The 15,573-nt window shown below is 36.8% G+C and overlaps 1 pseudogene; it reads left to right on the plus strand.

Annotated features, from left to right (window-relative positions):
* Positions 1-9,880: 9,880 nt before the first annotated feature.
* On the plus strand, positions 9,881-14,602 carry LOC128664146 (inactive hydroxysteroid dehydrogenase-like protein 1; annotated as a pseudogene).
* The last annotated feature ends 971 nt before the right edge of the window (positions 14,603-15,573 follow it).

Here is a 15,573-nt window from a genome sequence, read left to right on the forward strand (position 1 = left end):
ATAACACTTAGGATAACAGTAAGTAACACCTATACTTGGGCAGTGACAGGTAGGACTGAAGTTACTTACATAGGCGCCGGATTCACGCCACAAGAGATCCTGACCAGTTTCTGAATGAGGAAGCGTGTGACGATGACGTCACCGCCGCACACAGAGAGGAGCCAACTCCCCCCTAGGCAACAAGCAGACAGCAGGCGCCGCATACCTAGCAACAGCTAGAGCGACACGGCATGACAATAAGTGAGGGTAGAATGGATGGCAGGTTAACTCAAGGTCTGGAGCTATAAGTGTGAACCTTTAGTATAAGGGATGGGAAAGGGATGGTGAAGGTATGAAGGAGGGGGTTGATCCTGAGAGAGTAACTTTCTCTATGGGACATACAACATTTGAGGAGTATAAAGTGTGCGTAGCAGAATACTATATCCAGCAATCAAGCTGCTATGAACAAATTAGAAAACTAAGAAAAAAAAGTTAAGGGTAATTAAAGGGACAGTATACACTCATTTTCATATAACTGCATGTAATAGACACTACTATAAAGAATAAGATGCACATATACTGGTATAAAATGGTTTAAAAACTTACTTAGAAGCTTTCAGTTTAACTCTGTTTAAAAGGCAGTTGGAAAGCCCACTGCAAGTGGGAAATAAGACACCCCCCCCCCCTCCCCATTCTTTTGCATATGAAAAGACCCTTTACACAAACAGGAGCAAGCTGGAGAAGGTAGCTGACGGTATTCAAAAAAAACTTTTTGGGGCTTGGTTAGGAGTCTGAAAATCAGAGCAATGTTATTTAAAAATAAGCAAAACTATATTTTTTAAAAAAAACTAAACTTTATGGGCTTTATAAATAGATCATCTACAAAACATTTATGCAAAGAAAAAATGAGTGTATAATGGCCCTTTAAACCCCCTTAATTTGGTAAAACAGAAAAAGTTTTATAGATCTTACTGTCTTTTGTATTCAGGTGAGAGAATTGTCTTCTTCGTCTGGTGATTCAGTGTCATTGGAGGTGCTAGGGTTTGGTTTGGGCTTTTTGGCTTTCCCAGCTTTCCCAACTGAGGTCCATTCTCCTTGAAAGTTTTACTTTTGTGAATTGGGTGTTTTAGGGGAGTCAAACGGGATCTGGAGGCATTTCAGAATTGATTTCCCTTCTTCCATTGTTGATTATGAGTAATTATTGTTTTGGTGAGTGAAGATCAGTTTGAACGGGAAGTTCCATCTCCATCTAATGTGTGCTTTGTTAAGCGCTGTTACTGGTTTCATGTCCCTTCTCTTCTGGAGAGTTATCAGGGCCAGGTCCATAAATATCTGGATCAGGTGACCCTCATACTGTCATGTTCCGGTGTATATGCGGTCAGGACACAGACCCTCAGGGCAGTGGTAGGGAATTGGAGACACCGACCCCTGACCTGGGAAAGAGTATCTTGGACGTGGATAGAGGATATTCTGTAATTCATAGTTGCAAGAAGTTATTGTAGAATTGATGGAGAGTGAAACATATGTATACATTATATTCTGGCTTCAATGGAAACATAAATTGATACTGTGACATATAGTTAATAGGAGTAGCTGCAGGAATCATGAGTAAAAAATATAGCAATGTAAGATGTTCAGGCTACAGAGTAAACTGGTAGAAGATTGTGACTCATAGATGCAAAGAGTTGCTGCAGGTTCACAGTACATAATATCATTTAGAGTTGTCAGAGGAATAAGCAGAGTAGCACAGGTGATAGACAAATTGCAAGTTTAAGGCATTAAATACTGTTTGTGCATATATTGGAGAATCACAGGAAATATGTTTAACTGAACACATAGATGCAGAGTTCTGAATATATTAATATATTTGCAGGAGGATATTTCAGCTATGACAACATGTAGCAGTGAATAGTGACTATAACCAAATGCATACTTGAAATTTAGAATAAGTTCAGAGTTTGTTAAGTAGCAGTGTCCAGGAAACAAAATGGGAATTATATGGATATTTGCAATTAGACGATTTTTTGCCAAGCTAAGAGGAAAGGCTATAGTTTGAATATGACCATCATATAACCATATAACCATCATATAGTATAGAGATGATGTTTCCTTTCACAACTTTTTATTTTATAGATACTATGCCTCTTTTTGCCATGGCGTATTTTCAGGTTGATAGTAATAGATATATTTGAGTAATATCTCTTTTTAAATTCTTTAGCTTTAAATAGGAGCATGAACAGGTGCACAGGTATGCAGTGATCAAGTGCGCATGTGCAGGAAACGCGTCTGTGCTGTGTACCTGTTCATCAACCTGAACTTTTGCTTTTTGTATTGACCATTTCTTTCATGTAATTAGCAAGAGTCCCTGAGCTAGTGACGTATGGGATATACATTCCTACCAGGAGGGACAAAGTTTCCCAAACCTTAAAATGCCTATAAATACACCCCTAACCACACCCACAATTCAGTTTTACAAACTTTGCCTCCCATGGAAGTGGTGAAGTAAGTTTGTGCTAGATTCTACGTTGATATGTGCTTCGCAGCAGGCTGGAGCCCGGTTTTCCTCTCAGAGTGCAGTGAATGTCAGAGGGATGTGAAGAGAGTATTGCCTATTTGAATTCAATGGTCTCCTTCTACGGGATCTATTTCATAGGTTCTCTGTTATCAGTCGTAGAGATTCATCTCTTGCCTCCCTTTTCAGATCGACGATATACTCTTATATACCATTACCTCTACTGATTCTCGTTTCAGTACTGGTTTGGCTATCTACTATATGTAGATGAGTGTCTTAGGGTAAGTAAGTCTTATTTTATTATGACACTCTAAGCTATGGTTGGGCACTTTCTATGTAAAGTTCTAAATATATGTCTTTAAACTTATATTTGCCATGATTCAGGATATTCAGTATTCCTTTAAAAATCAGACTGTCAGTTTCATTATTTGGGATAATGCATTTTAATTCAATTTATTTTTCTTTACCTTAAAAATTTTCAATTGATCATTTTTCCCTGTGTGCTGTTAGGCTCACGGGGGCAGAAAATGTTTCTTTTTATTGCGTCATTTTTGGCGCTGACTTTTTTGGCGCAAAAATTTCGTCATTTCCGGCGCTGTAGTTGTATTCTGTTAATACGTCATTTTTGACGCATTTGTATTCAGACATTTTTTTGCGCCAAAAAATGTGGGCGTCGGTTCTGGCGTCAGAGGATGTGGTGTCATACTTGGCGCCAAATATATGGGCGTTGTATTTAGCGCCAATAATGTGGGCGTCATTTTTGGCGCCAAAAAATGTGGGCGTATTTTTTGTTTCACTTTTTTTCCTCACATTATTTAAACCTCACTTTTTTATTGCTTCTGGTTTCTAGAAGCTTATTATTTTGCATTATTTTCCCATTCCTGAAACTGTCATTTAAGGAATTTGATAATTTTGCTTTAAATATTGTTTTTTTCTATTACATATTGCAAGATTTCACTGTTCCTGTTTCAAAACAATCTAAGAGGATTCCTGTTGACTGAGTTCAGTCCTACCAAAGCTAAGTTCATTTATTTTAAATGTTATGAATGTTTATCTTTAGCTATGGTTTGTAATAAGTTATCATGATAAACTTTTACATTCAGAATCCATTAGTATTTATGCTTTATATATTGTCATTCTTTTTACATCTTATGTACAAGAAATATTTAGAAGATTTATAAGAAATATTTTTCTGATTCTATTTTAAAGGCTTTGTCTGACATTGTGCCTTCTAATAAAATTTTGAGGTCTTTTTCAAACTTCTTTTTTAATTATTGAAGTTTCAAATGACCAACAACATACTGATTTATCCTTCTCTGATGATGTTTTTTCTCATTCAGAATTTTCTTCATCAGATATTGACACTAACAAATCTACTTTTTTATTTTTTTATTAAAGTACATTTGTTCTTTGTTGAAAAGGTGTTGATTATTTTGGATATTAAGGTAACTAGTTCTTTTTCAAGACTAGCTAACACTATTTCTGCTTATTTATTCTTCTGTGTTTTCAGAGGTTTTTTTCCAATTCCTCATACTAGGGAATGGAATAGGCTGAGAATTTTCTTTTATTCCTTTTTCAAAGGTTTTAAACTATATTCTTTGCCGGCAGTTAAATTCAATTTGGAGGGTTCTCCAATTTATTAGGGCTATCTCTACTCCTACTAATTATGCTATTGTTTCTATAGCAAAATAGTATTTATTTTCCTTTAGATGGTTGTATCTTATTTATGGAAAATTATTTAGTTTCAGGTACTTTTCTTGGACCTGTGATTTATTTGGATGTTGCAATTGCTTCATTTCTTCTGTTTACTTTAAGATCAAGTATCAGATTATGATTTATTTTAGCATTGTTAAAGGGACAACATTTACTAGACTAGGTGCTGTTGCATTTGTCTTGTTGTTTTGCATTTATTGATTATGCAAGTCCACTGTATTGACTGGTTCTTTAACTGGACTATCATGCTAATAATTTCATTTGTGTCTTCATTTTATTGAATATTTTCGCAAATGAAGTTTAATCTATGTCTTTAGCTGTTTTAGCTAGAAGAATTTTGTGATTTCTAAAAATCCATATTTCTTTTGTTCTAAGATAATCAATTATTTGCTTTATAATTGGATTCAATTCTTAACTGTTACTCTGGGCTTCAAGATTGAGTTCTAAGACTAAAACTTTAAGCTTATACTAGTTTGGTTGTTCTTATTAAGGAACAAATTCCTGAATTCTTTCCCAAGTAACATGTTTTAATTGGAAATTTTTCAGTTCGAAATCAGCTCACTAAAATTGCAATGTACGTGCCGTATTCCAGCTTGGCTGGCAAGGGGCAGGTTAAGACTTTTTTGAAATTTATTTGGTTCTATTCGGTCCAAATTTCTTTGATTTTATTCCAGTAAGGCTAACACTTTCTTTAAGTGTGTTTCGGTCCTATATATTTTGGGTACTGTTGAAGCATGGCTGATCTCCCTTGGGGTTCAAGTGCTGCTCAGACCTGGAATCTTCTGGGGTATTTCTTCCAGTTCCATTTTTAGGAACTGGGTTTTGGAGTTTTATTCAAACTATTCTGCCTTTTTTTGGTCAGTGATTGCATTATTTGTTTTCATTAGATACAATAAATGCATATTTTCATTTTTCTATTTTCATTCAGATTATTTTCTGAGGATGCGGAATCTCATATGATTCACTTTGTTCTTCCAGGACATAGTTAGAGGATCTTTTTTTCAAAAGCTCTTGATTCCTCACACAAGGGTCACCTTTTTTTTAGGTTTCCAGATAGTTTGTGTCACTGTCTTTGTCTCTATCAGACAAGTGACAATTTTATTGGGTTCCGTCTGTCGGTACCTGTAGTCTCTATTATTTCCTTCATTTGCTATATATGCATAGAAGTTTTAGGTCTTTTGGCCACAGCATTGGATTCAATTCCCTTTGCTCATTTTCAATAGAAAGAACCTGTCCAGTCTTTTATGCTGAATTATGGTGCAGGGATTCTAGGATTTCGCATTTTAAATCTTCGAATCCTAATATTTATCTCTCTTGATTTGGTGGTTAGGATCACCATCATTTAGTTCTGATATTCATTGTTTTGTACAGGCTTTGGTCCGTATCAAGCCTGTCATTAATTCAATCTCTCCTCTTTGGAGTCTCAATTAGGTGCTGAGGGCTTTTCAGGCTCCTCCGTTTGAAACTATGCATTTTCTGAACATTAAATTACTTTCTTGGAAAAGTATTGTTCCTTTTGGTTATTTCTTCTGCTAGAAGAGTTTTTGAGTTATCTGCTCTTTTTTGTGAATATCCTTTTCTGAGTTTTCATCAGGATAAGGCAGTGTTACTTCCTGATATTCATCATTTTGTTCAGGTTTTGATTCGTATCAAACCTGTCATTAAGCCAATTTTTCCTCCTTGGAGTCTTAATTGGGTTCTGAAGGTTTTTCAGGCTCTTCTATTTGAGCATATGCTTGCTCTGTACATTAATTACTTTCATGGAAAGTATTGTTCTTTTTGGACATCTCTTCAGCTAGAACAGTTTTTGAATTATCTGTTCTTTCTTGTGAATCTCTTTTCTCTGATTTTTTTCATCAGGATAAGGTGGTTTTTGCTGTCCTCATTTCAATTCTTACCTAAAGTTGTAAATTCTAACAAACATTAGGGAGGAATTATTGTTTTCCTAAAACTTCTTTGGTGAGATTCTTACTTTCTGTGGATATGGTAAGAGTTTTTGAAATTCTATGTTGAGGCTATTCAGATTTCAGATAAACTTCTAGTCTATTTTTGATCTTTTCTGGTTTTAGGAAGGTCATTGGCGGAATTGGCTGTCTTTATTTTATCCCTCCCTCTCTAGTGACTCTTGCGTGGAAGTTCCACATCTTGGGTATTTATTATCCCATACGTCACTAGCTCATGGGCTCTTGCTAATTACATGAAAGAAAACATCATTTATGTAAGAACTTACCTGATATTATCTAGTTTTTCCTTAATTTCAGCAATGCTTCTGCCAATGTCCCTAATGTAGCTCCTCTTAAAAGAGAGCCTTTATCTGTTACACAAGTTCTTTGTTTGGAGCTTCTAGTGTATTTGATGTAGATTTTGTGGTCAGACTTGAGGAAAAGCTTTCCACAATGGAGGGGGAGCTTTTGTTTTGTGTTTTTTTGTTTAAATTGTGATTTGGACAGTCTTGTTCTTCATCTTAGAGATCTGTGAGGCTCCCTGAAGGACACTGTGTGTCACAAATATGAAATGCCTAGATAAGTTATGTTTGTCAGCACTTCTCAGTATGTGAGGGGAGGAAAGGAAAGGAAGGATAAGGTGTTAAATATACATGCTAAAACATGTGCTCTAGTAAAGGGTCAGTTCATATGAGCCCTTGGGCCTGCCACTCTTCTCCCTCTTACACTGCAAATGTCTGCGTTGTTAAGCCATACGGGTGGGGGGAGGTGAGGTAATGGGGTAAGGTTTGCTGGTTTGAGTAGAGTGTTGTTCCTTCATCGAAAAACTTGTTGACCTATCAGGTGACCTCCTTATTTATGCACAAATAAAGTAGTGTGCGCTGAGTCCTACACCAAACTCCCAAATCTACCTAAATATCCCCCACAATAGGTAAATAGTAACAAGAAAAAAACAGTAAGTTAGGAGCACCAACTTACTGTTTTTTTTCTCCTTATTTATGCCCTGACCTGTCGCTTTGTAGGCTTCACTGTCAGGATAGGGGTCACTGGAGCAGTTTTGGTCCTTTTCTCTCCTAATGTTTCTGCTTATCAATGGTTCATCAGCTTTTGGAAATCATGTTACCCCCATGTTAATGGCAATTTTCAGTATGTCTTATGCTTTCTGACCAGGTGTACAGCGAGGCTTCACCTCCTCCCTCTTGTCAGCATTCGATCGCAGGTCAGTTTCTGTGTAGGCGCCCTTGTGTTTGCAGCCGTCATTAATGGCTTTCGTCCTGATTGCTAGGAAAATTTTCTATAGCAGCCACCACAGCGGAGTCCAGACCCTCCAGTAGCCACGAGTGAAACCCAGGCCTAGCTCCTGTTAGAATTCTCCCAATTCAGTTGTCGTATGTCGCAGTAGTCAAAGTTCAACCCTCCTATGGTTAGGGGTTAGTGCAACAACTTGTGGGGTGCAAAAATATTGAGTGATAGTTGCCAATCTGTATCTTTAAAGCAGCTTTGAGCGAATCTCCAACACAACACGTCTTGTCTCAGTGACTGTTCACTCCACCCCCGTCATGGCTTCTTTTTTTAATAAGAATGCCTCCCTTTCCTAAGGGGACAATTGAAATAATATCCAACACCATAAATGTTACTTGGTTCACCTGATGCCCCTTCTCATGAAAATTAGAGGGTATTGAAATGTGCTAAAATAGGGTTGTGAATGGTCGACTTATATTGTCCAATGCGTTCCTTCACCTGGGTAGTCTTCCCCACATATAATAGGCCACATGGGCACTTTAATGCATAAGTAGACAATATAAGTAAACAGACACCTAAAAAAAACTTAATAGGGAATCGTATACCTAAATAGGGATGACAAATAGTATCACCTCTTATAATACTATTGCAATGGGCACAGTTAAGGCACGGAAATGTACCGCTATGTTTAGGTTTAACAGAGACTGTGTATCCTGTCTAATTGGTTCCTTAGCCCTAACCAGTTGTCTGCCTATAGTGTTGCCTTTAAGAAAAGCTGCAAAAGGAGGATTCCGAAATTCCTCTATAGTAGGCATGGAATCCCTTAACATAAACCAATTTTTTATGAAGAATATTGTGAAGGCCAACACTTGTAGCATTATTCCTAGACACAAACACAAGTCTATGATTATGATCATGTTGTTTGTTAGGGGTAAGATCGATAGGGGCCAACTCCTCATGAGAGTAACCCCTCTCAATAAATTTTTCACACATCTCATTTAACCTTAACCTTTGCAATGAGGAATCAGACACTAAATATTAAATATTAAAGGGACAGTCTAGTTAAAATCAAACTTTCATGATTCAGATAGGGCATGCAATTTTAAGGATCTTTCCAATTTTATTTATTTTAATTTTTTTTTTTTTTTTTTTAAACAATTTTTATTGAAGTCATAAACAAATACAACATAAAGGGTATGCCCCAAAACATTTAAAGAAAAGTGTATATACAGTAATATTAGAAAAGTATTGCAGAATAAACCATGTAGAAAAGGCATTATGTATCCATATATCTCAAGCGTTATTATAAGATTTGGGCTATCTATAGTGAGACTTCAGTTTTATAATAAAATATCAAAAAGGTAGTAAAAACAAAAATGGTCCTCTCTGTGCCGTATAAAAAGTAAATTAGAGTATCTATTCAGGTAAGATTAGGGCCAGGGGGGAGTTAGCTTTATGGTTTTATGGGGGGGGAATGCAGCGGGCGAGAGCCGCTTGAAATAGAGTAGGGGGGGTGGAGGGCGGGGCCAGTTAGCATGTCAGGTTTGTAAATACAATTGGGTCTCTGAGCTTTCAAATACACTACTAGTAAAGAAGGTATCCTCTATTTATGCCATGAGTAAATTTGAGCTAGGGTATGTCACCAAGACACTAAAAGTTTCATAACAACAGCTTCAGAACCTGCTAAGGGCCCACTGGGTTCACAGTACTATCCATCAATTTGGCAAGGAACATCTATAGTTGTGTCCCCTGTGTAAGTAGATTCAGCGTATGGCTGTTGAGTGACACCTCTTAAAACCTGGTCATGTTTTTGGCTTAAGCAGGGAAAATATGGTTTCTAGTAAAGAGCCACTAACTATAAGACTCAAAATGTAGGGTATGTACAGGAAAGATGCTCAGCCGATGTGCAGAGTGATAATAGTAAGAGAACTGGATGTGATGCCTCAATAGACTGAACATGGAAAGTAATGTGTGATTCTCATGGTCCACTTGCTTTGTTCAATGTATTGAATAATATGATTATACAAGTTTTAGGACCGTCGAGAACGCATATAAATATAACAGTAACATAAGTGAAAGTACAGAACTACATTTTCCTAGCATATATTCCTAGAATAATTAAAGTACCATTCTTGATCCTTACTAAGCTATTAATATAGGCCAAGGGTGTTATAACATTAAACTCAAACATAAGCCGTAAATTTCCAAAGGATAATCCTTATCCATGATCTCCCACATGTCTTGCGTGTATGTAAGTTTAAACTGGATGAGGAGATTACACAAACATAGCTATGGTACATTTACAAGGCAAACTATTAGCTGTATCAGTCACTCTAGGATCCTAGCTACAATATTTAGAGAAGATAGCAACTATAATCACTCATAATAAGAGTAGCAGATTATATGCTATGAGAGTATATAAGAAAACTGTGTATATAACATAGAGCATAGTATATTTGCTAGCAGAGTAGCAGTGTGTAATAGTGGGACTATGAATAGCAACCAGAGACCTGAGGACCTATTATCACCTTTCATCTACCAGATCAAAACAGACTTGGATATAGAGAATATAAACTCAATGGTGAGGCTTTCTGTCTCTCAAGTACTACTGCATTAGTTCAGGCTCTTTGTAATATAATATGGACATCTATACTCAACTATATTACTATGGACATTATGGAAGTTTAAATAAGTAATAAACAGTTATATCATTCTCCAACAAGGACATATATAAACAATAAAACTGGAGAAGTCCAAGATAAGCAGCTTATTTTGACATACATGGATTAAACACTTGAGTACAGCTGATTCATGTAAAATAGAGCCCTATACCATGCTGAACCTTAACTGTATATACTGTGCACCTCAGCAAACATTAGAGCACAGTGTTAGGAAACCAACTTCCACATGTACGTTGAATGTGTTTATACAATTACAAATATAATGAATGCATTCACGAAGGTTGACTATAACGTAGGCAGTGTGAACTATATTTTGTCCCTCTATCTCAGAAAGTTATAAAAGTAAAGCATCTAAGATATGTACAATTACGGGCTGTTATTTTGCATGGCAAACATACTGCAGTTGGGTCTCCAGCTAATGAAACCCCTATGGGATAATTATCTATCAGGTCTGTAGCCTATCAATTGAATGGGGGAAATCAGGTAGCGCTCGTCATGAAACTATATAAGTGAAAGCAAAATGGTGTGAGATTCATTCTTTCACTTGCCAAAAATAGACTAAAAAAGCAGATAGGCCTCCCCAATCACATTGAAACATGAAATATAATATTTATCATGGCTAGCAACATAGAATTCCAATAGTGTATTATGCAGGCTAATGTTACTAAAGGTTTGAGTACAATACAGGATACACATACTCATACTCATATAGCAAGGTCCTATGATACAGTGGAGAAAGTGCAGCAGAAATGGAATGTGCAATAAACTGTGTGGAAGTGTAACCTGCTATCAGAAAATTACAATATATAATAAACAATAACAACAAATCATTATCAGAAAAAATTACACATATGTGTTAGGTGCTCACAGTGGTAACATGTATGTTCTGTTAGTACCAGTTTCTTAAGTTTGTCCGAAGAGGAGCAGTATGAAAGAGAAGGGCTAGGGTAAGAATCAGGCAATCCTTTAGTAGACCATTCTCACATCCGTCAGAGCAAAAACCTGCTAATCTAGCCGACACCTAGACGGATCCAACACTTGTGCTGTACGATGGCCAGGCAACTCAGAACACTCAACAACAGTATCAACACTAACTGAGTTCCACCCGGCAGTGAAACAAGCAACGCTATGTCGCTTGTACTTTCAAAGGAGCTATGGTAGGTTGTGCTGCCCAGATGACTATAGACATCAAAGATGCTGTGGGATTTCAGACACCCGGCATATTCTGTTGTGTCCCAGCTTGTGACCTCTTGATCAGATACACTCTGATTGAATAGTAAGTAATAGCCGGTTTCTAAAATGTCGGGGTATGTGTTAGTTGGCGTTACCATTGTGAACAGTCCCTGTAGCTTCTGGGGAAACGGGGTCTCTGCAGCTGCGGTCTGTTTCAGCATAAGATCTCCACACTGTCTAGATATTGCATGCCCAGCCGGACTCAGCGTGTCATCTATAGCTAGAGAGTAGCTTCCTCTGCAGACTGCCCCCTTATGTCTCTTTAGGTGCAATGGGTAGTTTAGGTTTTTTTAGTGTTAGGTTTTTTTATTTTGGTGGTTTGGTGGTTTTTACTGTTAGGGGGCACTTAGTATTTTTTAGAGGTAAAAGAGCTGTTTAATTTTGGGCAATTCCTGTTTTTATTTCGGTGGGGAATTTTTATTTTTATAGGGGTATTAGTTTAGGTTTATTTTGGATATAATCCCTTAATTACCAATTCCCCAGTTTTGCATAACCAACACAGTTATAATTATACACGTTTTACCTCTGTAATTACCTTGTATCTAAGCCTCAGCAGACTGCCCCCTTATTTCAGTTCTTTTGATAGACTTGCATTTTAGCCAATCAGAGCTGTCTCCATGGTAAATTCATGTGCATGAGCTCAATGTTATCTATATGAAACACGTGAACTAATGCCCTCTAGTGGTGAAAAACTAACGAAATGCATTTAGATTAGAGGCAGCCTTCAAGGTCTAAAAAATTAGCATATGAACCTCCTAGGTTTAGCTTTCAACTAAAAATACAAAGAGAACAAAGCAAAATTGGTGATAAAAGTAAATTGGAAAGTTGTTTAAAATTACATGCCCTATTTGAATCATGAAAGTTTTTTTTGGACTTGACTGTCCCTTTAATTTAAAAATCAATAAAAAGAAAATACATTTAGTTGGTAAAAGAGCAGCTCTGTGAAAAATGCCTTACTCATTAGATTGAGATAATTGAGAAGAGGTCATATGGTTTGTAAGCATTTTGTACTGTATGGATATTTCCTTTCCACAAGAAATCATTTTAAAGCTGAAAATTATTTTTATGACATAAATGTCAAACGTAAGGGACATATGAATGCAAAGTACATTTTATAACAGCAGTCTGTGGAAAAGTTTCTTTAAAGGTCATGCTTTGTCTGAACCATGAAAGTTTAAAGGGACAGTTTACTGGATTTTTTTTATTATTTTAAAAGCTAGATAACACTTTTACTGCCAATCCCACAGCTTTGAATAACCAATATTGTTATATTAATATATTTATAACCTCTAAGATTGCCTGTTTCTAAGCCCCTGCAGGCTGCCCCTTATCTTAGTGCTTTTTAAATCTTGCACAACAGTTACAGTGCTAGTTAATGTGTGCCATATAACTAACATTGTGCTCACCCCGGTGGAGAATGATAATGGTTTCACAAGATCCAGCACTATTTGGCTAAAATGCAAGATTGTAAAAAGCTAAAAAAAAAAAAGCAGTGAGATAAGGGGGCAGTCTGATGTGGTAACCATGGCGGGGTTATCTATATTTTTAAACAATAACATTTTTCAAGTAGACTGTTCCTTTAAGGTCCCTTTAATCCACATAAATATGTATGAATGTTTACGTATGCTGTGTTTATCTTAAAACACCCTTTGATTGCATAATAAAATGAACATGTAAAAAACATTGTATGACTTACTTTTTTTTTTTTTTACTTCAGCCTTAAAGGGATACTAAACCCATTTTTTTTTTCTTTCATGATTCAGATAGAGCATGCAATTTTAAGCAACTTTCTAATTTACTCCTATTATCAATTTGTCTTCATTCTCTTGCTATCTTTATTTAAAAAGCAGGAATGTGATGCATAGGAGCTGGCCCATTTTTGGTTGAGAACCTGGGTTATGCTTGCTTATTGGTGGGTAAATGTAAGCCTCCAATAAGCAAGCGCTATCCATGATGCTGAACCTAAAATGGGCTGGCTGCTAAGATTTACATTCCTGCTTTTAAAATAAAGGTAGCAAGAGAACAAAGAAAAATTGATAATATGAGTAAATTTGAAAGTTGCTTAAAATTTCATGCTCTATCTGAATCATAAAAGAAAAAAAAATTGGGTTCAGTGTCCCTTTAATTGTTAGCAAGTATCACATTTTCTCCTCTAGTTTCAGAAATCCAGTAAAATTTGGAAGTGTTGGCAGCTGTGAAAAGAGCCACAGTTTTACTATAGCAGGAGGCTGTGCAGTCCTATAACAGCAATGTGAAAATTCTGGCTTTAGTAGGAACTTTTTATACTGCAAGAAAATGACTCCGTCTTTTATGTGGTGTCAGCAGCTTGGTGCACATGAGCGTCACCTCTCATTTGTTTGGCAGAACCAACCTGGTCACAAAATATGGGGAATGGGCCATTGTGACTGGTGAGTCAAAGGGTCTGGAGGGAGGATTAAATCATATTCTTTTCTTGTATTTGAAATATACATAATGGTGAAGAACATCTTGTAACAAACTGAATGCACCAGTTTATTTTTTTCTATATAAAATGTTCCATTATAGGAGGATTTTTCAGTTCAGTTCTGTCGTACAAATTTCTGGTTTAATAGAATGTACCCCTGTGTTATTTTTCAGGGAATGTTAACCTTTAAGGGAAATAAAATAAAACTACATCATGTTTACAGTAGAGTTATATGCAGTGAGAAAGTTTTTCTGAATAAAGTAACGCCTTGTTTGCTGCTATTGTTGTTAATAGACAATCTCCCCCTACCACTTATATATTTGCCACTACCGATTTATTATTAAAACTTGCACTATTTTGTAGTGTATTATCTACTCCCCCTTGCTGACATCAGTTATGTAGCAGGTTTAACCTCCTGAAATCTATTGTGTGCACTTCCAATTCTCAGAACTATGCATAATTACACAAAGAGTTTAATTTGCCTTTAACTCTTGTTTTTTTTTTCCAGGAGCCACAGATGGCATTGGTAAAGTGTATGCAGAAGAGTTGGCTAGACATGGGCTGAATATCATCCTGATAAATCGCAGCAGTGAGAAGCTGACAAGGGTTTCTGAGGCCATTGCAGAGACATATGGAGTGAAGACCAGCTGCATACAGGTGGATTTCAGCCATGGGCGTAAACAATGTAGGAGTATTTGTTGAATACCCCCAGTATTTCTTGGAGACCCATGAAGACAGAGTGTGGGAGTTAATCAACGTTAATGTTGCTGCAGCTGTAATGATGACTCGTATAGTTCTACCAGATATGACAGAGAGAAAGAGAGGAGCCATTGTCAATGTATCTTCAGCGTCCTGAGTAAGAGACTCTGTCCTCTTTATGCTGTGTATTCTGCATCCAAGGTAACAAATATACTTTTTTTTTTGTCATATACAATAAACACGAAATGTCGAATCAGGTAGATTATAAGTTATGCGCGCTATAGGGAATTTAACGAACGCAACAAAAGTTGCGCTATTTAACCCTCTATAGTGCAGCCATTACAAGTTTTGAAACAGCCGCTTTGTGCGTGCGATATGGTAGCGATGAGCTCCATACCGCACAAAACACAAGCGCTGTTTTGACGTGCACGCTTTCCCCATAGTCATCAATGGGGAGATCGGGTCAGAAAAAAACCTAACACCTGCGATGGTGGAATGAAAAGTTCTGTAACGCAGCCCCATGGATGTCTATGGGAAAAAAGTAACGTTTAAACCTAACACCCTAACATAAACCCCACGTCTAAACCCCCTAATCTGCTGCCCCCTACATCGCTGCCACCTACATAAAGTTATTAACCCCTAATCTGCCATTCCCTATAGCGCCGCCACCAAAATAAATCTATTAACCCCTAATCTGCCGCTCCCGATATCGCCGCCACTATACTAAAGTTATTAACCCCTATTCCCCCGCACCCCAACATGGCCCACACTATAATAAATCTATTAATCCCTATTCCACCGCTCCCCGACATCGCTGCCACTAAATAAAGTTATTAACCCCTAAACCTCTGGCCCCCCACATCACTACCACTAAATAAACCTATTAACCCCTAAACTGCCAGCCCCCCACATTGCAACAACCTAAATTAAACTATTAACCCCTAAACCTAATCCTAAACCTAACCTTAAACCTAACACCCCCAAACTTTAACATAATTAAAAAAGAGCTAAATTAAAGTTACAATTATTAACTAAATAATACCTATTTAAAACTAAAAACATACTAACCTGTCAAATAAAACTTAAGCTAGCTACAAAATAACTAATAGTTATATTGTAGCTAGCTTA

This window comes from Bombina bombina, chromosome 1 (assembly GCF_027579735.1).
Source record: "Bombina bombina isolate aBomBom1 chromosome 1, aBomBom1.pri, whole genome shotgun sequence".
NCBI classification, from domain to species: domain Eukaryota; kingdom Metazoa; phylum Chordata; class Amphibia; order Anura; family Bombinatoridae; genus Bombina; species Bombina bombina.